Consider the following 24038-nt stretch of genomic DNA (forward strand, 5'->3'; position numbering starts at 1 on the left):
GTGGAGGAACCTTGCCATGCATAGCACCTGCCTGGAGTAAGATATCCTATCCCCCAATGGAGAGAATGAGAGCACTGGCATCACCAACAATAATGTCCAACAAGGAGGTAAGTGAAAGAGAGGGAAGAATCCATGGGGAGTTGAGATTTACTTCTGGCCATGTGAAGAAGATGGGAATGGTACCAGTTTCAACTATGTCAGTCCTGATTCACAAATACAGTGGTGCCTAGACTAATGAACTTAATCCGTTCCGGAAGATGGGCGTAACTTGAAATGGTCGTTAAGCTGAAGCACCATTTCCCATTGAAATGCAATTAATCTGTTCTGGCCGAAGAAAAAAATCATACACCCCCAAAAAATCATTGCAAGACCCATCGGAAATGCGATTCATTCCTTCCAGCTGAAGGGGGGGGGAGAGAAAAGGAATCAGAGCATGCAAAAGACAGATCGGAAATGGAGGAAAAGCAAAGCAAAAAGCAAGGGAAGCATGCAAGACAGATCAGAAATGGGGGAAAAGCAAAGGAGAAAGCAAGTGAAGCATGCAAGACAGATCAGAAATGGAGAAAAGGCAAAGCAAAAAGCAAGTGAAGCATGCAAGACAGATCGGAAATGGGGAAAAAACAAAGCAAAAAGCAAGCGAAGCATGCAAGACAGATCAGAAATGGCGAAAAAGCAAAGCAGAAAGCAAGCGAAGAATGCAATCAGATCCGAAATGGGGGAAAAGAAAAGCAACAACAAACAACCCCTCAAGGCCCATCGGAAATGGGAGGGGAGAACCAAAAAACAAATAAACTCCCCAAGATGGATGTTGTGGGTTTTTCGGGCTCTTTGGCTGTGTTCTGAAGGTTGTTCTTCCTAATATTTCACCAGTCTCTGTGGCTGGCATCTTCAGAGGACAGGAGTCAGAATTCCCCAAGATCCATCGGCAATGGGGGAAAAAAACCACCAAAAAACAAACAATACCAAGACCCGTCGGAAATGGGGAAAAATGACAAAAAACAAACAACCCCTCCCAAGGCCCATCACAGCACAGAAACATAAACCCCCCCAGGTTCTCCGCCGGATCTCTTTGAAGGGCACACTGCCAGAAGAGGCACCACTCTGGCGCGCCCTCCCCCCCTTAGGACAAGCGGGAAACGACCCACGATGCCGGCTGGGAGTGAACCGTCACTGCCTCCATGCCTGCGTTTGACGCTCCGCCTTTCTCCCCTGAGAGTAACTGGCAAAGAGATTAACCCTGAAAGTTGATGCAACTTTCGTGGCTTTTTTGATTGGTCTAATAAAGATAACAATCGGACCAGCGATTTAGAATCTGTTTTGTGCCAACACAGCTACGGCTTGTTTTACATCTGGAAACACAAAGGGAAGTCTTTCCTCCCTCCTTGCTAAATTATGGGCATTTTCTGATGCTGACTCGGGTCCAGGGTTGGGGGCCTGCTGCTTCCCCCTCTCCCGCCTCCCCTGCCCCTTTTAAGATCAGAGTTGTGTTTCTGAGCTGTTCACCTTGCCTCCATTCCTTGCTCTGATGCAGTCACTCAGCTGTTGCTCTCTTATAATAGGTGGAAGACATCCCTACAAGGTTTATTTCTGATATCTCACCCTCAGGCCTTGAATCTGTTTCAAGCCTAGGTTCCTCTCAACTGCAGCCACTGACCTAGTAAGAAGGGCTGCTTTGGCTTTTTAATGTTAGTCGCCCAACCCTCTCACCAGTGAAAATCTTCTCGTTCACCATGTAACCAGCCAGCCGGTGGGCACAGAGGTTGAAGTAGCAGCGGCTCAGGTGCGCCCTCCCCCCCTTAGGACAAGTGGGAAACGACACGCCCCCTGATGCTAGCTGGGAGTGAACCGTCACTGCCTCAACCCCTGCGTTTGATGCCCCGCCTTTCTCCCCTGAGGGGCTGTGTGGCTCCGGCTTTACCAAGACGCCCTTTTTCTCTTCGATGGTCTGGGCAAAGCTGCAGTTTTGCCTGCCTCCCTCTCCCCCGCCCCCTCTTTCTTCCTGGGTTGCCCCATCAGAGCCTTCAAGTAACTGCAGGGCAGCCCCAAGCGGGCGGAGGGTCCGGGATTGACCCGGCCTATGCAGGTGAGGAGGGGAGGAGACGGGGTCGCCCGCCAGGGAGGGGACTTCAGCTGGAGGCAGAGAAGGCTGGTGGTGGAGCTGCTGCCGCGGATGCAAAGAGGAAGATGCAGCTGCCGTCTCCCAAGGAACCCCGGGTTAGAGGAGGATAAGCAATTGAGCCGGAATGCCAGCCAAGGCCCAGTGGCCGCTCCTGCGATGGGCTGGACAGCCGCCCAGCTAGGAGCCGGGAGGAGGAAGTGGGCCTCGACGCCCCGCTGGCGCTCCAGGGAGACCATCTTGGCAGCGTACTTGACAAAGAGAACATGGAAGCCCTTGTCCCGGAGAACGCCACTGAGGTAGTGGCCCTGGAGCGCCAGCAGGGCGTCGAGACACAATTCTTCCTCCTGGCTCCTGGCTGGGCGGCTGTCCAGCCCATCGCAGGAGCGGCCACAGGGACTTGGCTGGCATTCCAGCTCGGTTGCTTATCCTCCTCTGACTCAGGGTTGATGGGGAGACAGCAGCTCTATCTTCCTCTTTGCATCAGCTGCAGCAGCTCCACCTCCGGCCACTTCTGCCTCCGGCTAAAGTCCCCTCCCTGGCGGGGGACCCCGTCTCCTCCCCTCCTCACCTGCATAGGCTGGATCGATCCCGGACCCTCCGCCCGCTTGGGGCTGCCCTGCGGTTACTTGAAGGCTCCAACTGGGCAGCCCAGGAAGAAAGAGGGGGCAGGGGAGGGAGAGGCAGGCAGAGCTGCAGCTTTGCCCGGACCACTGATGAGAGCGAGGGGGTCTTGGTAAAGCCGGAGCCACACAACCAGCTCAGGGGAGAAAGGCGGAGCATCAAACGCAGGAGTTGAGGCAGTGACGGCTCACTCCCAGCCAGCACCGGGGTGAGTGTCGTTTCCCGCTTGTCCTAAGGAGGGGAGGACACGCCTGAGCTGCTGCAACCTCAACCTCTGCGCCCACCAGCTGGCTGGTTACATGGTGAATGAGAAGATTTTCACTGGTGAGAGGGTTGGGCAACTAACACTGAGCAGTGTCAGGGGTCGTTTCCCGCTTGTCCGAAAGGCGGGAGGGCGCACCGGAGTGGTGGCTTTTCCGGGAGTGCGCCCTTTGAAGAGATCCGGCGGAGTCATCTGCGGTCATGAGCCTGCGCTCCTAGCCTTCCCTGAAACTGGCAGCAGCTCACCTTCTGTGCCAACCAGCTGGGGGGCCAGATTGAGTTCACCTGGTGGCAGCCGCTGATCCCTGCCACACTGCCTGGCCACTGGCCACGAGGAGTTGAGGTAAGGCGAGCAGTGCAGGCTCGTGACCGCAGCTGACTCTGCCGGATCTCCTTGAAGGGCGCACTCCCAGAAGAGCCACCACTCCGGTGCGCCCTCTCCCCCTTAGGACAAGCGGGCCATGACTCCTGAGGCATTTAAATGTTAGTGACCCAACCCTCTCACCAGTGAAAATCTTCTCGTTCACCATGTAACCAGCCAGCCGGTGGCCGCAGAGGATGAAGTAGCAGCAGCTCAGGCGCGCCCTCCCCCCCTTAGGACAAGCGGGAAACGACACTCCCCCCGATGCTAGCTGGGAGTGAACCGTCACTGCCTCAACCCCTGCGTTTGATGCTCTGCCTTTCTCCCCTGAGGGGACTGTGTGGCTCCGGCTTTACCAAGACCCCCTTGCTCTCATCAATGGTCTGGGCAAAGCTGCAGTTTTGCCTGCCTCCCTCTCCCCTGCCCCCTCTTTCTTTCTGGGTTGCCCCATCAGAGCCTTCAAGTAACTGCAGGGCAGCCCCAAGCGGGCGGAGGGTCCGGGATCGACCCGGCCTATGCAGGTGAGGAGGGGAGGAGACGGGGTCGCCCGCCAGGGAGGGGACTTCAGCCGGAGTCTCAGGCGGCTGGTGGTGGAGCTGCTGCCGCCGATGCAAAGAGGAAGTTGCAGCTGCCGTCTCCCCATCAACCCTGGGTCAGAAGAGGATTAGCAACCGAGTCGGAATGCCAGCCAAGCCCCTGTGGCCGCTCCTGCGATGGGCTGGACAGCCGCCCAGCTAGGAGCCGGGAGGAGGAAGTGGGCCTCGACGCCCCACTGGCGCTCCAGGGCCACCATCTCGGCAGCGTACTTGACAAAGAGAACACGGAAGCCCTTGTCCCGGAGAACGCCACCGAGGTAGTGGCCCTGGAGCGCCAGCAGGGCGTCGAGACACAATTCTTCCTCCCGGCTCCTGGCTGGGCGGCTGTCCAGCCCATCGCAGGAGCGGCCACAGGGACTTGGCTGGCATTCCAGCTCGGTTGCTTATCCTCCTCTGACTCAGGGTTGATGGGGAGACAGCAGCTCTATCTTCCTCTTTGCATCAGCTGCAGCAGCTCCACCACCCGCCACTTCTGCCTCCGGCTAAAGTCCCCTCCCTGGCGGGGGACCCCGTCTCCTCCCCTCCTCACCTGCATAGGCTGGATCGATCCCGGACCCTCCGCCCGCTTGGGGCTGCCCTGCGGTTACTTGAAGGCTCCAACTGGGCAGCCCAGGAAGAAAGAGGGGGCGGTGGAGGGGGAGGCAGGCAAAACTGCAGCTTTGCCCGGACCACTGATGAGAGCGAGGGGGTCTTGGAAAAGCCGGAGCCACACAACCAGCTCAGGGGAGAAAGGCGGAGCATCAAACGCAGGAGTTGAGGCAGTGATGGTTCACTCCCAGCCAGCACCGGGGTGAGTGTCGTTTCCCGCTTGTCCTAAGGAGGGGAGGACGCGCCTGAGCTGCTGCTACCCCAACCTCTACGCCGACTGGCTGGCTGGTTACATGGTGAACATGAAGATTTTCACTGGTGAGAGGGTTGGGCGACTAACATTAAAAAGCCGAAGCAGCCCTTCTTACTAGGTCAGTGGCTGCAGTTGAGAGGAACCTAGGCTTGAAACAGATTCAAGGCCTGAGGGTGAGATATCAGAAATAAACCTTGTAGGGGTGTCTTCCACCTATTATAAGAGAGCAACAGCTGAGCAACTGCATCAGAGCGAGGAATGGAGGCATGATGAACAGCTCAGAAACTCAGTTCTGATCTTAAAAGGGGCAAGGGAGGCGGGAGGGGGGAAGCAGCAGGTCCCCAATGCTGGACCCGGGTCAGCATCAGAAAATGCCCATAATTTAACAAGGAGGGAGTTAAGACTTCCCTTTGTGTTTTCAGATGTAAAACAAGCCGTAGCCGTGTTGGCACAAAACAGATTCCAAAATCCAGGCTGGTGCGATTGTTATCTTTATACAAGCGGCACGCCCACCTGCAAGCCTGACACACACACCCATGCATGCAGGGGGTGGGTGGTGATCCGTGTCTTCAGTCCAGTTCCGGCAGCCCCATGGACTGGCAGTGGGCCGTGGACCGGGGGTTGATGATCCCTGCTCTAAAGGACATGGAAGCAGACAGAAACCAAGAAGAAACAGGGTGGAAGGATCAAGGTATGTAAGGAACAGGACTGGAGGAGGACAGGAGAAGGAAGAAACATTTAAGCACTGTCCTCAAGGTCTGACTTTTGCAGCTGATGAAAATGAAATGAAGGGGGGGGGGAAATCGAGCCCGTTCGGATATAGGCGATTCAGACTGGGTGGAAATCCCATCCAAATGGTCAGCTCCAGAAGTTTCCAGTCAGTCTCCTCTCCAGGTGCAGAATCCCAACTGTGTGACTCACAGAGAATGAAGAACGAATTGTCTTCCGGGGAATGGATTATTCTATTTAAAGTTCTGCCTTACATGATGCAGCCTCACAGAGCTGTGAAAACACACCTCCAAAGGAGACCAGCAGGCCATATACTAGGGCGTCTCAAAAATCGGATATGGCAAATGATTCATTGGAGGACAGAATTAACACTAAAATTATAAGAAATGTGTGAGAAAGCTGTTTTCTCTAGGAAAAAGAAATTGAACTGCAGAAAGGGGGTACTTCTCAAGATGTCTTTTGGGGTCACTCTGCATTGCCAGGCAAAACCCAGCGACTGATAATATACTGTTCACCACGGCAGAGCCTTAATTCTTTGGCAGAGCAGCTGACAGATTGTAACTGCAAAGGTTTGTATTCCCAGAGATAAGAAAATGCTCTTAATTGTCATACAGAAGATACAAAAGTTTTAACCAGCATAAGCTAAAAAAGTAATTTCTTAAACTCAGGAAGCAGTTTATGCATTATGATTATGGGATGTGTATGGCAAGCACGCAATTGCCTCCTCTTTCCCTGAGGTGGCTATGTTTTCAACTCTGAGGTAAAAGTCCCTCAGGCTGCAAGAAGTGAGGGGTCAGATGTGGAAGATTTATGGCGCAGACTTCACTACTTCTCTGCAAGGTTTTTCTTTTCCTGAGAGAACACTCTTGTGTTCTCTCAGGTTTTGCTTTTCACCTGCTTGTGTTGTCCAAAAAAAAAAAAAGCAAAAGGCACTGGTGGTTGGCACTCCTGGCTTCCAGGATGGGGTTCAAGTCCCTGCGGTGTCCTTGCTTAAAACCCAACGCAGCTGGTGAATCTGTTTGGTCTCCTTATAGCTATTTGGTCCAGTTCAAATTTATTATTTAGTTATTTAGTTCTCCTTGCTTGTTACGACCAAAGGCACAGCTTACAGTACAGGCTTTTAGAAAGATGTGTCTAAATCCCCTGCAACAAATCATACTAATTTTAATACTATTAAATAAGCTTGCACAATAGAACAAAATTAAGACAGCCCAGAAGCTCTTTTTTAAAAATTAAAAATAAATATAGCATCTTCCATTTAAAAAATACAATTACAGTGATGCCTCACCAACTTTCAGAAGAGTCAATCTTGACATCTTCATTGCTCAATACCATAACGGTTCCACACATACAGACACTTAAGGGCAGTCGGGCTCGTAGCATTACAGTATAGATCATGCCATAAACCTGACCCCCAAGCCAGCAACGGTAGGATCAAGCTGGAGTTTCCGTGCCCTATCATGCTGCATGTTGTGGCGCAAGGGTGAACACATGAAGCACCTCTTTGGAGTTCCTTTGCTTGCTGAGGATAAATGTTGTGGCAACAGACTGTCCAGTGACTCCTACTGCTCCTCTTCTGCTGGATTTTGGATCTTGCCCCAGGAACTTTGGACATGACAACTACCAAGGGTATACTGAAATTGTAGGTTGCTATGTTATTTGCTTAGGAAAAAAAGTTCCAGATCCTATACGGGAATGTTCAGAAGGTGGTGCAGTTCTCAGTTTAGGCCAACAAAGACATGACAGAGAAGAGCCTTTACAAATACATTCCTGTGGTTGCGAAGCAACAACGGCTCCTCTTTTAATTTGTACACGGTAAACCTGGGAGCAAGATCAGGCCCAGCTTCCCCTCTCCATGCTCCGTGGCTGTCTTGTTTACTATTTTACCTGGTGAATGGTGTGCAGATCCACAGAGATTTGGGATTTAAGGCCAGGGATTTGGGGATTTAAGGCCATTTAAGGATGGGAATGTTTGCATAGTCCTCTGGATGCCGTTGGACTGTCATTCCCGTTATCCTGTTGGCCACACTGCTGACCAAGGCTGAAGGGAACAGTCATCTCTGGGCAACATCTGGAGGAGCACCTGTTCCTGGCTCCACCATTTCCTCCTACGATAACTAGGTTCTTTAAAACTGCAAAAGATCTTTCACAAGGGATGATATTTCTCATCATGCTCCTCTAACAGCAGCTTCTGAGACTGGGCATATGGTTCTCTCTGGGACTGCAGGCTAGAAAGAAAAGGTCTTTCCTGGAAGTCAGCCTACGCAAACCCAATCAGCACATCTGCACATTTACTAGAGAGAGCTACTGCTTTGCCTGGCAGTTGCCTTTGCGTTTCCTCTCCTGGGTAAAGTGGGATCCCCTCTAAGTGTGATTGCTTTTCCCTGACATTAGTTCTCCCTCCAATGACCATATATATCACTGGAGGGAATATGTAACCATCACCACCAGCACCACCTTTGAACTGCAGAGATGGAAGCGGCCCTTCGGATCATCGAGCCCAGCCCGTCAAGGAAGTACAGTGGGGAATCGAACTCACAACCTCTGGCTCCGCAGCCAGAGACCTTATTTCCAAAGATCTATAAACCATTTAGATCTAAAGTACAATGTTAAAATGTACAATAAAAAAGAAATTCGAAAAATTAAAAACTCCATGAAGTTTTTTTTTTTTAAAAAAAGATGCCATCAGATTGCTACCATTGGAATCAGGACCCCTGGTAGTGATCTGCTGGGGATTTTTAACTTTTAATGTCTCCTTTTTCATCACATGTCGCTTAAAGCCTTCTCCAGGGGAAAAGGGAATCCCAGGGTAGATTTGATCAAAATCACATTGATTTAAATTACAGCCACACTAGATGCTGTGTTTCAAGTCCTCCATACAGAGCACGTTACCATAAGATCTCGAGAACGAAAGATGCCTAATTTAATCTAAGTTTGATTTCAGCGGGTGTAGTAAAATTTAATTCAGATCTTAGTGATTCAACAAAATTAGCTGCTTGAAGAAAATAGTTTAGGAGTGTGCCCAAGCAGCACACTTGTGTTTTCAGAATGAGTGTAACCCCATTCAGCACAGGTTGAATCCCTAGTCCTTGCTCTGCCTTTACTGACCAGGAACACCTCTGTCTTGTATGGATTACGTTTCAGTTTATTCACCCTCATCCAGTGCGTTACTGACACCCGACACTGATCTAGACTTCAAACAGCTTCTTCAGATTTATATGGAAAAGAGATAGAAAGTTGGGTGTCATCCACATACTGTTGACATCAAACCCCAGAACACACAACCTCTCCCAGCTGTTCCATGTAGATGTTAAAACAGCATAGGGGAAAGAAAAACCCTGAGGGTCTCCACAGGCCAATGGCCAGGGTGTTGAACAGGAGACCCAAAGCACCACCTTCTTGGGGTCCCCCCGGCCCGGTCAGAGACATTATAAAATAGTGCTTCCAAGTCCCATGCCAGAGAGATGGCCCAGAAGGATAACATGGTCAGTTGTATCAAAACCTGCTAAAAGGCCCACAGAACCATCAGGGACACACTCCCCCTGTCCAGTTCCTGGCGTACGCAATCCACCAGGGCAACCAAAGCAATCTTCATCTCATAACCAGGTCTGAAGGCAGATTGAAATGGATCTAGATAATCTATCTGATCAAGTAACCCCTGGAGCTGAGAAGCCATGACCCTCTCCAGAACCTTGCCCAGAGGTGTTATCAGAGATCGGCTGATAATTATTCAATATCGTGGGATTCAAGGAGGGGTTTTTCAGCAATAGTCTTTATTGCCTCCTTTAAGAATGCTGGGATCCTCCCTCATACATGTTAGATTATCAGGTTCATTCCTTCCTTGGAACCTCAATGCTTGAGGGTCTTTTCTAAGGTTTATATGTTAAGTTGCAGATAAAAGGCTTTGTTGGTTATTTTTGAATGAACAGAAATTGCAAAACCTTATTCAGCAAAGAGCAAATCTGTTGAAATAAATAAAAATAGCAACAAAATACCTAAGAATTCACATTTTGGGTTTTCAAAGCCACAACCTTGTCTGCTGTATTTATGACGAACCGGCCAAATACTATGTCATATGGAAGAGTAGAACAATGTGTGTACCTCCACACCCACACATGCCTACACAAATGTACAGCTCAACCATCTTCTCTTGCTTGCATGTTGACTGAAGAAGAGAACAGATATGGAACACAAACTTGACAGAACAATTCTATGGGGTAAGAAATCCTTCACGTGTTGCCCCGAATGAAGACATTCCACTGGGGAGAACTTAGAATGATTGTTTTTCTCCCTCATTGCCCCTTTTGCAATATTACTGAAGCTAAGCAGTTCTAGAAAGCTAAATTGTTTCATGGCCGTATGAGATTAGTCTTAGTTCTTGACTTCAGTGGCTCAGCAAAACAGAAAACCATCAAGTTCATGTTTTCTTTATATTCTTGTTGCTGTGATTTATTGCAGTTTCCGGTTAGACTATGTTCACTTTGGCCAAAATTCTCTCCCAGAGTGTGGAAAACTAAACATGATCAATGCATTCAGCAAGAATGACAATGTATGAACTGGCAAAAGGGTAGTCATATTTGATAGGAAGAAGGGTAAAAGCATGGGTTGGAGTGGAACCAGATCACATTTCAAATCTTGGCCATTACATCTACTTCTTGAAAACAAAATGGCAGATAATAACAATCAGGCAAACTATCAAACCGTACCGCTTGCCCAAGGACACACAGGCTGGTTCTTCCCTTACAAAACACAGATTCCTGAATTCATCTCCCCTACATACCTACATAGTATCATGTACAAAGCTGGTTGTGGCCAAATGGTGTGTGTACACAAGAGTAATCATACAGCCAGTGTTGTGCAATGTATAAAATGGAGCAGAATTCGGGAGATATGGATTCAGATCTCCACTCTCAGCTATGGAAACTCATGAGCCACTGGTAAAACCAATCTAATAACTCACTTGCTTTGAAAATCCTGTTACGGTTTCTGTAAGTCTGATGTGACTTGCTAACACATAGCACATACACACACAGGAATGCAAAGGAATGGAACATCATACTTAAGTAGACTCCCTATATTCTCCAGTGGCAGAAGACATTCTAGCTGATCACAATTAGGATGTACTTTTTGTGCACATTCTGAACGAACGAACGAACGAACGAACGAACGAACGAACGAACGAATGAATGAATGAATGAAGGTGGTGATGATGATGTGCCATCAAATCAATTCTGATGAGTAGTAGCACTTTTCAGGGTTGCCCAAGCAGAGAGTACTAAGAAGTGGTTTGCCATTCCCTTTTTCTGGGGGTGCCCTGTGACTCAAGCTTGCATATGCCAACAACAATGGCCTCATGTTTCATATCCTTCTGAGTTCTATGCCCTGCTTCTGCCCACACAGGGGGCATTTTGCCTCAGGAAGTTTAAAATATCAACAGGGCTACCAAGAATACCATTCAAAACAAGGAAAAAGCCCAGAAAAATCACCACCCTCTGTCACTTTGCACTCACACACAATTATTTCACCTTTCACAATAAAACCTACCTCCAGGTCAACAGAACTGTGATGGGCACATGCACGGTCCCATGATATGTGAACATTTTCACGGCTGATCTAGAACAATGCTTTCTTAATGGTTGCATGCAAAAACCATCCCTGTAGTTGAGGTATGCCAGTTACATTTTTCTGATTTGAACCCATGGAAACGAATCCCTACAGATATATCACCAGGATTTCAACAACTTTCATCTCATTCTGAAACAATCCACACAACAGTTGCATTTTCTAGACTCGACTGGAAAACTACATTATTGACATCTTAGCACCACACTGTACAGAAAACCCACCGACTGATATACCTAATTGCATGATTCCATCTTCCATCTTGAGCACACCACAAAACCCATTGTTTACAGACACGCCCTCAGATACAATTGCATATACTCAGATGAAACAGAAACTCCAAACTCAAGGATCTACAAAACACATTCCTCAGACTACAATATCCACCCAGAAATAAATTAACAAGAAAGATAGATATTCAGAGGTAACTTACTGCAGGACAGACCCAGGAGAGAAAATGAGGAAACATAATGAGTTATCACAACTGAGACCACTGACACACATCTTAACTGATCCCCTAGCCCAGTGGTGTCGAACTGTGGCCCTCCAGATGTTCTTAGCCTACAACTCCCAGAAGCCTTCACCACCACCTCTGCTGGCCAGGGTTTCTGGGAGCTGCTGTTCAAAAACATCTGGAGGGCCACAGTTCGACACCACTGCCCTAGCCCATTCTTGACAAAAAATATTTCTATCATCTAAGCACTTGGTGGCTGACCTATCACTGATTACAGACAACCCCCAAATCTCAAAGAACTTCTAAGACACAACAGACACAGACATGGGAATGACATCCCGCTACAAACTGAGATGCCAACTCTGCCCCTACATCTACTCCAGCAACACAATTACAGGACCGAACAATGTCACACGCAACATCAAGAGCACCTTTACGTGTTCCTTAGCTAATGTGATCTAAGCCACCATTTGCCAACCTTGCCCCTCTGTACTCTACCCAGGACAAATAGGACAATCTCTATGCAAAAGAATTAATGGACTAAATCAGACATCACAAATTGCAATCTACAGATTCACTTCAGTCAAACACACATTGTTCATATTAAAGCCTACAGTTGATTTTTAAGATCTCTCTCTCTTTCTCTCCCTCTCCATTTCTCTCTGCTTTTGTCTGGTTTTATGTCTCTTCCTCTTGCAGGCATGCTTACAGAGCTAAATACCAAACAGAGGTTGCAAATTATGGCACGTGTGAAATTTATTTATTTATTTATTTTTATTTATTTCATTTATACCCCACCCATCTGGTCCAGGGACCACTCTAGGTGGCTTCCAGATACTTCAATAAAAACAGCAAATATACACAAAATTTATGACATCCACAAATAAAATTAACAACTAGACACCACTGATTCTTAAGAGTCCATCATAAATTCCTATTAGAGATGAGGGTATTTGTATAGGAATACCCCTGCACAGCTGGAATTAATGAGGGTCCAGCCCCCTGGGGCCGGATCATCCACTCATGTGTCTGCCACTACTGCTGGCCGTGCTCTTCATTCTAATCACTCCGGAGCGCCCAGTCGGCTAGCCACTCCTGGCCGAAGGAGGGAAGACGAGTCTCCCTGCCAGGCTGACTAGTGGCTAGCTGATCGGGCGCTCCAGAGCGATTGGAAGGAAAACCAGGGCTGCTGCCGGATGCCGCCCTCGTTAACTCCAGCTGTACAGGGGTATTCGTATATAAAAACTCGCATCTCTAATCCCTATTTTCCACCTCATCTATCTGAAGAAGTGGGGTTAAGAAGGTCCACAGAAGCTTACATTAAAATATAATAGTTAGTCTTTAAGGTGCCACAAATGCTTCTGTCTTTTTAAAAATTTTCTGTTGTTTTTCCTGACACTTTGATAACAATACCACTCCAGTGTGGTGTAGGGCATAGAGTAACAGACTGGGACTCAGGAGACCTGAATTCAAATCTCCTCTCACCCTTGGGGTCTCCCAAAGCAGCAAGCAGCACGCTTTGCTTTTGTGGAGCTGGCACTTGTAAAAGAAAACTCTGAATACCTCCACATGGCTTGAAATTAGGCAGTGGATTATTCTCTTATCCCACTGATGACCAAGATGCAAAGATCTCAAGAATAAAGCTGGAAAATCAATAGCCCAATCGTTTTTGCTTGCAACCTCAAGCGTGTTTACCTGGGAAGGAAGGTGTAATCATGCAGGGAAAGAGGTTGATGGATAGAGAATTGCATCCTAGCCTAACCCCCATCCATGCCTGAGATGAACTTTTTTGGTCCCGTTGTAGGGCCACTGCTTTTTTGAGGCTGCGCTGGAGTGGTTCTCTGATAGAAAGGGAAAGCGCTCCCTGCAAAGTGACCCTTTCCTATGCCATAGGATGCAGAGAACACCCTAAGTGTCATAGAAGGCCATGGATTGATTTCTGAGTAAACCTATTACGCACTCACTGCCATTCCATCAGGCTTCAAAAGCCCAAATAAAACAACACGGTAGCTCCTCCTATGTCTTCCTCTATCTAGGAAGAGCAAAAACAACACACTTTTTTTGCCAAATGGATGAAGGTGGAAAAATGACTCCCACCAGGACAAGATTCTGGAAGTCACTTAACAGACTTTGAAGCAAAGCAGGCAGATGAAAGAATCATCGAATAAAACGGAGCTACAGTCGTGCCCCACTTAACGATTGCCCGTATAATGATGAATCCAGAAAACAATGGTTTTAATGGGCAAAATCCGCTTTGTGACGATTGGTTCCCTGCTTCGGGAACCTATTTTTTGCTTTACGATGATCAGCAAACAGCTGATCATCGGGTTTCAACATGGCCACCGGCTGAGGAAAATGGCCCCCTGCTGTGTTCTAGGATGGATTCCTCACTAGAAAGACACCGAAAATCGCCACCGTATGATCTTCGCTGGACAGTGAGTTTTCAGCCCATTGGAATGCATTGAAGGGGATTCAATGCGTTTCAACGTGGTTTTTTATTTCGTTTGATGTTTTCGCTCTACAGCGATTTCGCTGGAATGAATTAACATCGTCAAGCGAGTCACCACTGTACTTGGGTTCAGAACAAATTTTCTGCAAATGTGGAAAAATTCAATCAACGCAGCACTTCCATGCATGCAACTTAAGTCCCACCATGTATACTAGAGAAGATCTAGTAAATGTTCGAGATAATGTTCTCGAAGTAGTCAGCTTCTGGTCACAGCTCGTCTAATAATGCTGAGAGAGAGCTGTAGAAATTTTAAAAATGCTTCTGAAGCTAGGCTGTGGAAAGTAGCTTTGATGGAAAAACTCACGGCCCACTCACAACTGGGGTATTAGAATTCCAGTACAGACTGATTTTTATAAAACATAGCATCCTTTCATTCTGCATTTTTATAATTATAAGGATTCTCTTAACAACAACCCCAGTCCCTGATGCTGATTTATGGAAAGATGTGTTGTTTTAACTAATAATATCACGCAATGTGCGTAGTATGTAGGGTATGATGGTTTATAACTATTTTATGTTTTTTATATTGTATCTTATTAAAATTTTTAATGTAAAAATAGTCCAATCTTTTTAACATTTTAAATTTGTTTGAACTTTATATATATTTCATATATATCCATAATTTTAAATCGTGCAACATTCTGATAGGAAGAAAGAAAAAGTATCTTTTAAAAAAAGTTCTGGGTTTGTTTGTTTTTTAATTAGTTTTCTGGATCCCATTGCGTTATTGCTGAAGAGAAAGTATGGGAATGGGTGTGTGAGTGGAATATGGCAAAATTGGCATATGAACTTCATCATATACATTTTCTCTATGATATCTCTTTAATTATTTTCTTTTAAAAGACACTTTGAAAATATTTTAACAGTAATTGAAAGACTGACTAGAAAGCCAGAATGTCTTAATAATTCACATGCAAAGAAATATTTGTATGAGTTAGTGCCTGAAATCCTTTCACACAGGTATGCATGCGTAACATAAAGCAGTAGGAAAAATCATAGCATAGCCACAAAGTATTTCCACAGGTGTGTCACACAGCAATCACAACTGGCATAGTATAATCGATTAGGCAATCAAATCATGCAGTGCTGACTGCCAGGCACAAAGCCCAGCACACTTCCACAGAAGTAACTTCGTTATGCCGACGTCCACTGAATTTCAGCCAATGGGTACTTTTTGTGCAAGTTCAGTAAACAATCAATCACGTAGGCCAGTGATCCCCAACCTTGGGCCTCCAGATGTTCTTGGACTTCAACTCCCAGAAATCCTGGCCAGCAGAGGTGGTGGTGAAGGCTTCTGGGAGTTGTAGTCCAAGAATATCTGGAGGCCCAAGGTTGGGGACCATTGACGTAGGCAGTTCACTGTCATGCAAACTGTATGGAAATAACAGAATACAGCTCGTGCATTTTCAAGTAATGCTTTCTAGTTACCAGTATGCTGTTGCTCAGAATGATGGCGGTGGTTTTTATTTTATTTTATTTTATTTTAAAAAAAGCAAATTATAGTTATCTGGCAGATTATTATTATTATTATTATTATTATTATTATTATTATTATTATTATTATTATTATTATTATTATTATTATTATTATTATTATTATTATTATTATTATTATTATTCAGCCTGGAGGCAGGCGGTGCATCACGGCCTCTCCCAATTTGAAGAGACCCTTGCCCAGCAGGCCGAGGCAAAGAGGAAGTCACAAAAGCAGCAAAACCAGGGAGCTGGACAGGGGACAAACTGGATTTGTCTTCAGTGTGGAAGGGACTGTCACTCTCGAATTGGCCTTCTCAGCCACACTAGGCGCTGTTCCAAGCCCTCCATACAGAGCACACTACCATAGTCTTTTGAGACTGAAGGATGCCTAACTAATAATAATAATAATAATAATAATAATAATAATAATAATAATAATAATAATAATAATAATAATAATAATAATAATAATAATAATAATAATAATAATAATGTGACACACTCACTTTAAAAATCAAGCTGGAATATAAAAATATAATAATAAAATTACATCTAACAATGTTTAGAACAACTATGTACCAAATGGTGTAGGCTCTTTATTCTAGAACACCCTGCCTTTATAAAAAGATAGAAGACCAGCATTCAGAACATCTAAACTGATGAAGTTTATATCCTCTTCCCCATTGTCTCCCACAGCTAGACTTCTTGAACTCTTCCTGTACACTTCACAAAGCCCATCAGTACATGGATCTTAATTTCCTATCAATGGCCTTACGATGAGAGCAAATATTTAAAAGCCCACAAACTTGTGTCCATGGTATCAGTGGAGCCAAGGACTATTTTTTGTGTCACTGTGATGCGCAATGGGCAGCGGAAGGATCAGGTAGCTCCAGTGAGTGAGATGTCACTGGCCAACTACTGGTCTCTCTACCCTTGCCCTGTCAGACCTGGAGGGAGGTTGAGCAGAGAGGTTGAGGGGGAGCTGATAGGGGGCTGGAGAAAAGATAACATTGATACCTTCAGAAGTATTGATGAATATTCTCCAAGATTAGGAACATCTGGTCCCTGCTCTGAAGCTAAAGGTATTATCCTGGTTTCAGGAAGCAAGCCTACGGGCATTGGTAGGGATCTGGGGCATTCATGTCCATCTTTGAGGCTCTGTTTTGCAATCCTGCTCTCCTGCCACTTGGGAAACTGTCTCAAACCGACAATCCTCTTGGGATGTGTCCACGTGTGTCATCTGAAGGCCTGGGCAGTAAGTTATGTTCATACAATCAAGAGCAATCATGATTTGGGGTGGGAGGGGGCCCCCTTGTCCCTGCTCCTCCTTTGTTGCAGACTTCATGGAGGAAAACCCCGTCTGAATGCAGTGCAGTTGACTTGATCTGCTCCAGGTAAGAAGCTCTTTCCGTTCCTGTTAGGTGGGGGTGGAAGGGGCACTGAAGCCTTTAGTCTTTTCCAGATGCATCTTAAGATACAAGAAATCAAAGCCAACCAAGCCTTCAAGCAGCTCAAAGAGCAAGTCCTCTTCACCTATGACTGGTTAGTGAGTTTGGGGGGTGGGGTCTCTTTCTTTTTCAGTTTTTTAACAGGTGAATTCAAGAACACATGATAGATGATACCAGCTCTTCATGATCAGCCACAGAAGTCAAACCTGGTAAGAAATTTTTTATTGACAATTTATTTCTGCATACCTTTATGGAATTATTGGGAACCACTCATTTCCTTTGACTGTTTTTCACAGATCAGTAGCAGAATCTCCCAGAAACTTGAACTGTCTCTTCGGTGGACAAAAGAACAGGTGAACTATCTTTCCTCTCTTCTCACACCAAGGATAAAATGAAAGGTTGCAGGGGTAACTCTAATCCTGGTTCTTCAAGTGGTTGTCTGTGAACTCTCAACACACAGGTTTCTGTGTCTCCACAGATGACAGTTCGGAAATTTCTAGAGCTGATCATATTGACAGGAGTCCCTGCAACCTTGTATTGCACATATCCCAATGCGCTTAAGTCTGTTGCCTCAGTTGAAGTCCCTCACACCAAGGCTGCACTGTTCCCTGCACTGGAGTAATGCACAGAAGGAGAGTGGGTTGTGGGATTCACAGATGAACACTTGAAGAACTGCAGAGACAACTGCAACCCATCATTTTTATTGTGGTCTCAGTGACTCACACATATGGAGGATTATCAGTTCACTTACTGTAGGTGGGGTGAGTCAATCTGGGTGTACAGAGAGGATTCCTCTGCCAAAGGCTTCTGTCCCTGTATGGTCATCCATCTGGTAATGATGGATGAACACTGAGAGGTGAAAACCCACTGACAGGTAAGTAGCTGGAGATCACATCATGCTGTGGGCTTGGAAGGGCTTTTCATTAAGTGAACCCGCACGAAGGCGAGTGACCATTCCATATTTGAGGGACGCAACAAAGAAGTTTGCAGAGATCTTTCAGAAATTGCTTCACTAACAAGTGGACAAGGCATCAGTTTGGCCAGGGATCCAGCAATGTACCAAGATAGCAACCAGATAGACCTTTATGGATGAGAATGAGAGAACTTTGTCCATTAGTGAGGCGAGGACCTCCAGAATATGTCCCACATGCAAGGATGGTGGGGGAGATTCCCTCCTGAAGCACAGAACACTGGATTGCCTTCCATTTTTGAGCACGAGAACATAGGTGAGAGACTCCTTTACGGCCACCAAAGGCTGAGTTTATTTCATATGAGACTAACTTACGTGCTACTGTATGAAAAGTCCAGGCGATAAGATTGTGGTCCTCTGAAAGATGGTGCAGCAGAGGTTCCAGTTTTTCATCTGACCACCCTCAATCACAATGGAATTAGGTTTGGGAAGTTGAAGGAGAAATGATGCATCCTGAATCTGACAAAGCTTCTCAATACTCCTCAATGCTGGAGGGGCCAAAGAGGATTTGCCCATGGTGGATGATCCAGCAATGTCAAAAAGGGAGGAAATAGTAAGAGTATTGGTGTTGAGGTGTGCTGGTGGACCCCACTGAATGCTGGATCATCAATGGGTGGTGGGAGCAACTTGATGCTGAGTTGGAGGAACCTTGCCATGCATAGCACCTACCTGGAATAAGATCTCCTATCCCCCAATGGAGAGAATGAGAGCACTGGCATCACCAACAATATTGTCCAACAAGGAGGTAAGTGAAAGAGAGGGAAGAATCCATGGGGAGTTGAGATTTACTTCTGGCCATGTGAAGAAGATGGGAATGGTACCAGTTTCAACTATGTCAGTCCTGATTCACAAATACAGTGGTGCCTAGACTAATGAACTTAATCCGTTCCGGAAGATGGGCGTAACTTGAAATGGTCGTTAAGTCGAAGCACCATTTCCCATTGAAATGCAATTAATCTGTTCTGGCCGAAGAAAAAAATCATACACCCCAAAAAAATCATTGCAAGACCCATCGGAAATGCGATTAATTCCTTCCAGCTGAAGGGGGGGGGAGAGAAAAGGAATCAGAACATGCAAAAGACAGATCGGAAATGGAGGAAAAGCAAAGCAAAAAGCAAGCGAAGCATGCAAGACAGATCGGAAATGGGGAAAAAGCAAAGGAGAAAGCAAGTGAAGCATGCAAGACAGATCAGAAATGGAGAAAAGGCAAAGCAAAAAGCAAGTGAAGCATGCAAGACAGATCGGAAATGGGGAAAAAACAAAGCAAAAAGCAAGCGAAGCATGCAAGACAGATCAGAAATGCGAAAAAGCAAAGCAGAAAGCAAGTGAAGAATGCAATCAGATCCGAAATGGGGGAAAAGAAAAGCACCAACAAACAACCCCCCAAGGCCCATCGGAAATGGGAGGGGAGAACCAAAAAACAAATAAACTCCCCAAGATGGATGTTGTGGGTTTTTCGGGCTCTTTGGCTGTGTTCTGAAGGTTGTTCTTCCTAATATTTCACCAGTCTCTGTGGCTGGCATCTTCAGAGGACAGGAGTCAGAATTCCCCAAGATCCATCGGCAATGGGGAAAAAAACCACCAAAAAACAAACAATACCAAGACCCGTCGGAAATGGGGAAAAATGACAAAAAACAAACAACCCCTCCCAAGGCCCATCACAGCACAGAAACATAAACCCCCCCAGGTTCTCCGCCGGATCTCTTTGAAGGGCACACTGCCAGAAGAGGACAAGCGGGAAACGACCCACGATGCCGGCTGGGAGTGAACCGTCACTGCCTCCACGCCTGCGTTTGATGCTCCGCCTTTCTCCCCTGAGAGTAACTGGCAAAGAGATTAACCCTGAAAGTTGATGCAACTTTCGTGGCTTTTTTGATTGGTCTAATAAAGATAACAATCGGACCAGCGATTTAGAATCTGTTTTGTGCCAACACAGCTACGGCTTGTTTTACATCTGGAAAAACAAAGGGAAGTCTTTCCTCCCTCCTTGCTAAATTATGGGCATTTTCTGATGCTGACTCGGGTCCAGCGTTGGGGGCCTGCTGCTTCACCCCCTCCCACGTCCCCTGCCCCTTTTAAGATCAGAGTTGAGTTTCTGAGCTGTTCACCTTGCCTCCATTCCTTGCTCTGATGCAGTCGCTCAGCTGTTTCTCTCTTATAATAGGTGGAAGACATCCCTACAAGGTTTATTTCTGATATCTCACCCTCAGGCCTTGAATCTGTTTCAAGCCTAGGTTCCTCTCAACGGCAGCCACTGACCTAGTAAGAACAGCTGCTTTGGCTTTTTAATATTAGTAGCCCAACCCTCTCACCAGTGAAAATCTTCTCGTTCACCATGTAACCAGCCAGCCGGTGGGCACAGAGGTTGAAGTAGCAGCGGCTCAGGCGCGCCCTCCCCCCCTTAGGACAAGTGGGAAATGACACTCCCCCCGATGCTAGCTGGGAGTGAACCGTCACTGCCTCAACCCCTGCGTTTGATGCTCCGCCTTTCTCCCCTGAGCTGGTTGTGTGGCTCCGGCTTTACCAAGACCCCCTTGCTCTCATCAATGGTCTGGGCAAAGCTGCAGTTTTGCCTGCCTCCCTCTCCCCCGCCCCCTCTTTCTTCCTGGGTTGCCCCATCAGAGCCTTCAAGTAACTGCAGGGCAGCCCCAAGCGGGCGGAGGGTCCGGGATCGACCCGGCCTATGCAGGTGAGGAGGGGAGGAGACGGGGTCGCCCGCCAGGGAGGGGACTTCAGCCGGAGGCAGAGAAGGCTGGTGGTGGAGCTGCTGCCGCGGATGCAAAGAGGAAGATGCAGCTGCTGTCTCCCCATCAACCCTGGGTCAGAAGAGGATAAGCAACCAAGCCGGAATGCCAGCCAAGGCCCTGTGGCCGCTCCTGCGATGGGCTGGACAGCCGCCCAGCTAGGAGCCGGGAGGAGGAAGTGGGCCTCGACGCCCCACTGGCGTTCCAGGGAGACCATCTCGGCAGCGTACTTGACAAAGAGAACACGGAAGCCCTTGTCCCGGAGAATGCCACCGAGGTAGTGGCCCTGGAGCGCCAGCAGGGCGTCGAGACACAATTCTTCCTCCCGGCTCCTGGCTGGGCGGCTGTCCAGCCCATCGCAGGAGCGGCCACAGGGACTTGGCTGGCATTCCAGCTCGGTTGCTTATCCTCCTCTGACTCAGGGTTGATGGGGAGACAGCAGCTCTATCTTCCTCTTTGCATCAGCTGCAGCAGCTCCACCACCGGCCACTTCTGCCTCCGGCTAAAGTCCCCTCCCTGGCGGGGGACCCCGTCTCCTCCCCTCCTCACCTGCATAGGCTGGATCGATCCCGGACCCTCCGCCCGCTTGGGGCTGCCCTGCGGTTACTTGAAGGCTCCAACTGGGCAGCCCAGGAAGAAAGAGGGGGCAGGGGAGGGGGAGGCAGGCAGAGCTGCAGCTTTGCCCGGACCACTGATGAGAGCGAGGGGGTCTTGGTAAAGCCGGAGCCACACAACCAGCTCAGGGGAGAAAGGCGGAGCATCAAACGCAGGAGTTGAGGCAGTGACGGTTCACTCCCAGCCAGCACCGGGGTGAGTGTCGTTTCCCGCTTGTCCTAAGGGGGGGAGGACGCGCCTGAGCTGCTGTTACCCCAACCTCTGCGCCCACTGGCTGGCTGGTTACATGGTGAAGGAGAAGATGTTCACTGGTGAGGGGGTTGGGCAACTAACATTGAGCAGTGTCAGGGGTCGTTTCCCGCTTGTCCGAAAGGCGGGAGGGTGCACCAGAGTGGTGGCTTTTCCGGGAGTGCGCCCTTTGAAGAGATCCGGCGGAGTCAGCTGCGGTCATGAGCCTGCGCTCCTCGCCTTCCCTGCAACCGGCAGCAGCTCACCTTCTGTGCCAACCAGCTGGTGGGCCAGACTGAGTTCACCTGGTGGCAGCCGCTGATCCCTGCCACACTGCCTGGCCACTGGCCACGAGGAGTTGAGGTAAGGCGAGCAGTGCAGGCTCGTGACCGCAGCTGACTCTGCCGGATCTCCTTGAAGGGCGCACTCCCAGAAGAGCCACCACTCCGGTGCGCCCTCTCCCCCTTAGGACAAGCGGGCCATGACTCCTGAGGCATTTAAATGTTAGTGACCCAACCCTCTCACCAGTGAAAATCTTCTCGTTCACCATGTAACCAGCCAGCTGGTGGCCGCAGAGGATGAAGTAGCAGCGGCTCAGGCGCGCCCTCCCCCCCTTAGGACAAGCGGGAAATGACACTGCCCCCGATGCTAGCTGGGAGTGAACCGTCACTGCCTCAACCCCTGCGTTTGATGCTCCGCCTTTCTCCCCTGAGGGGGCTGTGTGGCTCCGGCTTTACCAAGACCCCCTTGCTCTCATCAATGGTCTGGGCAAAGCTGCAGTTTTGCCTGCCTCCCTCTCCCCCGCCCCCTCTTTCTTCCTGGGTTGCCCTATCAGAGCCTTCAAGTAACTGCAGGGCAGCCCCAAGCGGGCGGAGGGTCCGGGATCGACCCGGCCTATGCAGGTGAGGAGGGGAGGAGACGGGGTCGCCCGCCAGGGAGGGGACTTCAGCCGGAGGCAGAGAAGGCTGGTGGTGGAGCTGCTGCCGCGGATGCAAAGAGGAAGTTGCAGCTGCCGTCTCCCCATCAACCCTGGGTTAGAAGAGGATAAGCAACCAAGCCGGAATGCCAGCCAAGGCCCTGTGGCCGCTCCTGCGATGGGCTGGACAGCCGCCCAGCTAGGAGCCGGGAGGAGGAAGTGGGCCTTGACGCCCCACTGGCGCTCCAGGGAGACCATCTCGGCAGCGTACTTGACAAAGAGAACACGGAAGCCCTTGTCCTGGAGAACGCCACCGAGGTAGTGGCCCTGGAGCGCCAGCAGGGCGTCGAGACACAATTCTTCCTCCCGGCTCCTGGCTGGGCGGCTGTCCAGCCCATCGCAGGAGCAGCCACAGGGACTTGGCTGGCATTCCAGCTCGGTTGCTTATCCTCCTCTGACTCAGGGTTGATGGGGAGACAGCAGCTCTATCTTCCTCTTTGCATCAGCTGCAGCAGCTCCACTACCGGCCACTTCTGCCTCCGGCTAAAGTCCCCTCCCTGGCGGGGGACCCCGTCTCCTCCCCTCCTCACCTGCATAGGCTGGATCGATCCCGGACCCTCCGCCCGCTTGGGGCTGCCCTGCGGTTACTTGAAGGCTCCAACTGGGCAGCCCAGGAAGAAAGAGGGGGCAGGGGAGGGGGAGGCAGGCAGAGCTGCAGCTTTGCCCGGACCACTGATGAGAGCGAGGGGGTCTTGGTAAAGCCGGAGCCACACAACCAGCTCAGGGGAGAAAGGCGGAGCATCAAACGCAGGAGTTGAGGCAGCGATGGTTCACTCCCAGGCAGAACCGGGGGGGGGAGAGTGTCGTTTCCCGCTTGTCCTAAGGGGGGGAGGGCGCACCTGAGCTGCTGTTACCCCAACCTCTGCGCCCACTGGCTGGCTGGTTACATGGTGAACGAGAAGATTTTCACTGGTGAGAGGGTTGGGCGACTAACATTAAAAAGCCAAAGCAGCCGTTCTTACTAGGTCAGTGGCTGCAGTTGAGAGGAACCTAGGCTTGAAACAGATTCAAGGCCTGAGGGTGAGATATCAGAAATAAACCCTGTAGGGGTGTCTTCCACCTATTATAAGAGAGCAACAGCTGAGCGACTGCATCAGAGCCAGGAATGGAGGCAAGGTGAACAGCTCAGAAACTCAGCTCTGATCTTAAAAGGGGCAGGGGACGTGGGAGGGGGTGAAGCAGCAGGCCCCCAACGCTGGACCCGAGTCAGCATCAGAAAATGCCCATAATTTAGCAAGGAGGGAGGAAAGACTTCCCTTTGTGTTTTCAGATGTAAAACAAGCCATAGCCGTGTTGGCACAAAACAGATTCCAAAATCCAGGCTGGTGCAATTGTTATCTTCATACAAGCAACACGCCCACCTGCAAGCCTGACACACACACCCATGCGTGCAGGGGGTGGACGGTGATCCCTGTCTTCAGTCCAGTTCCGGCAACCCCATGGACTGGCAGTGGGCCATGGACCGGGG

The 24038-nt window shown here is 48.8% G+C and overlaps 1 protein-coding gene across 2 annotated transcripts in view; it reads right to left on the bottom strand.

Moving 5' to 3' along the window:
- The window catches only part of SERPINI1 (serpin family I member 1), a 187091-nt gene that overhangs the window by 72238 nt on the left and 90815 nt on the right, over positions 1-24038 (bottom strand). The gene's annotated exons all lie outside the window — the stretch shown is intronic.

The sequence above is a fragment of the Pogona vitticeps genome, chromosome 3 (assembly GCF_051106095.1).
Source record: "Pogona vitticeps strain Pit_001003342236 chromosome 3, PviZW2.1, whole genome shotgun sequence".
Classification (NCBI taxonomy): domain Eukaryota; kingdom Metazoa; phylum Chordata; class Lepidosauria; order Squamata; family Agamidae; genus Pogona; species Pogona vitticeps.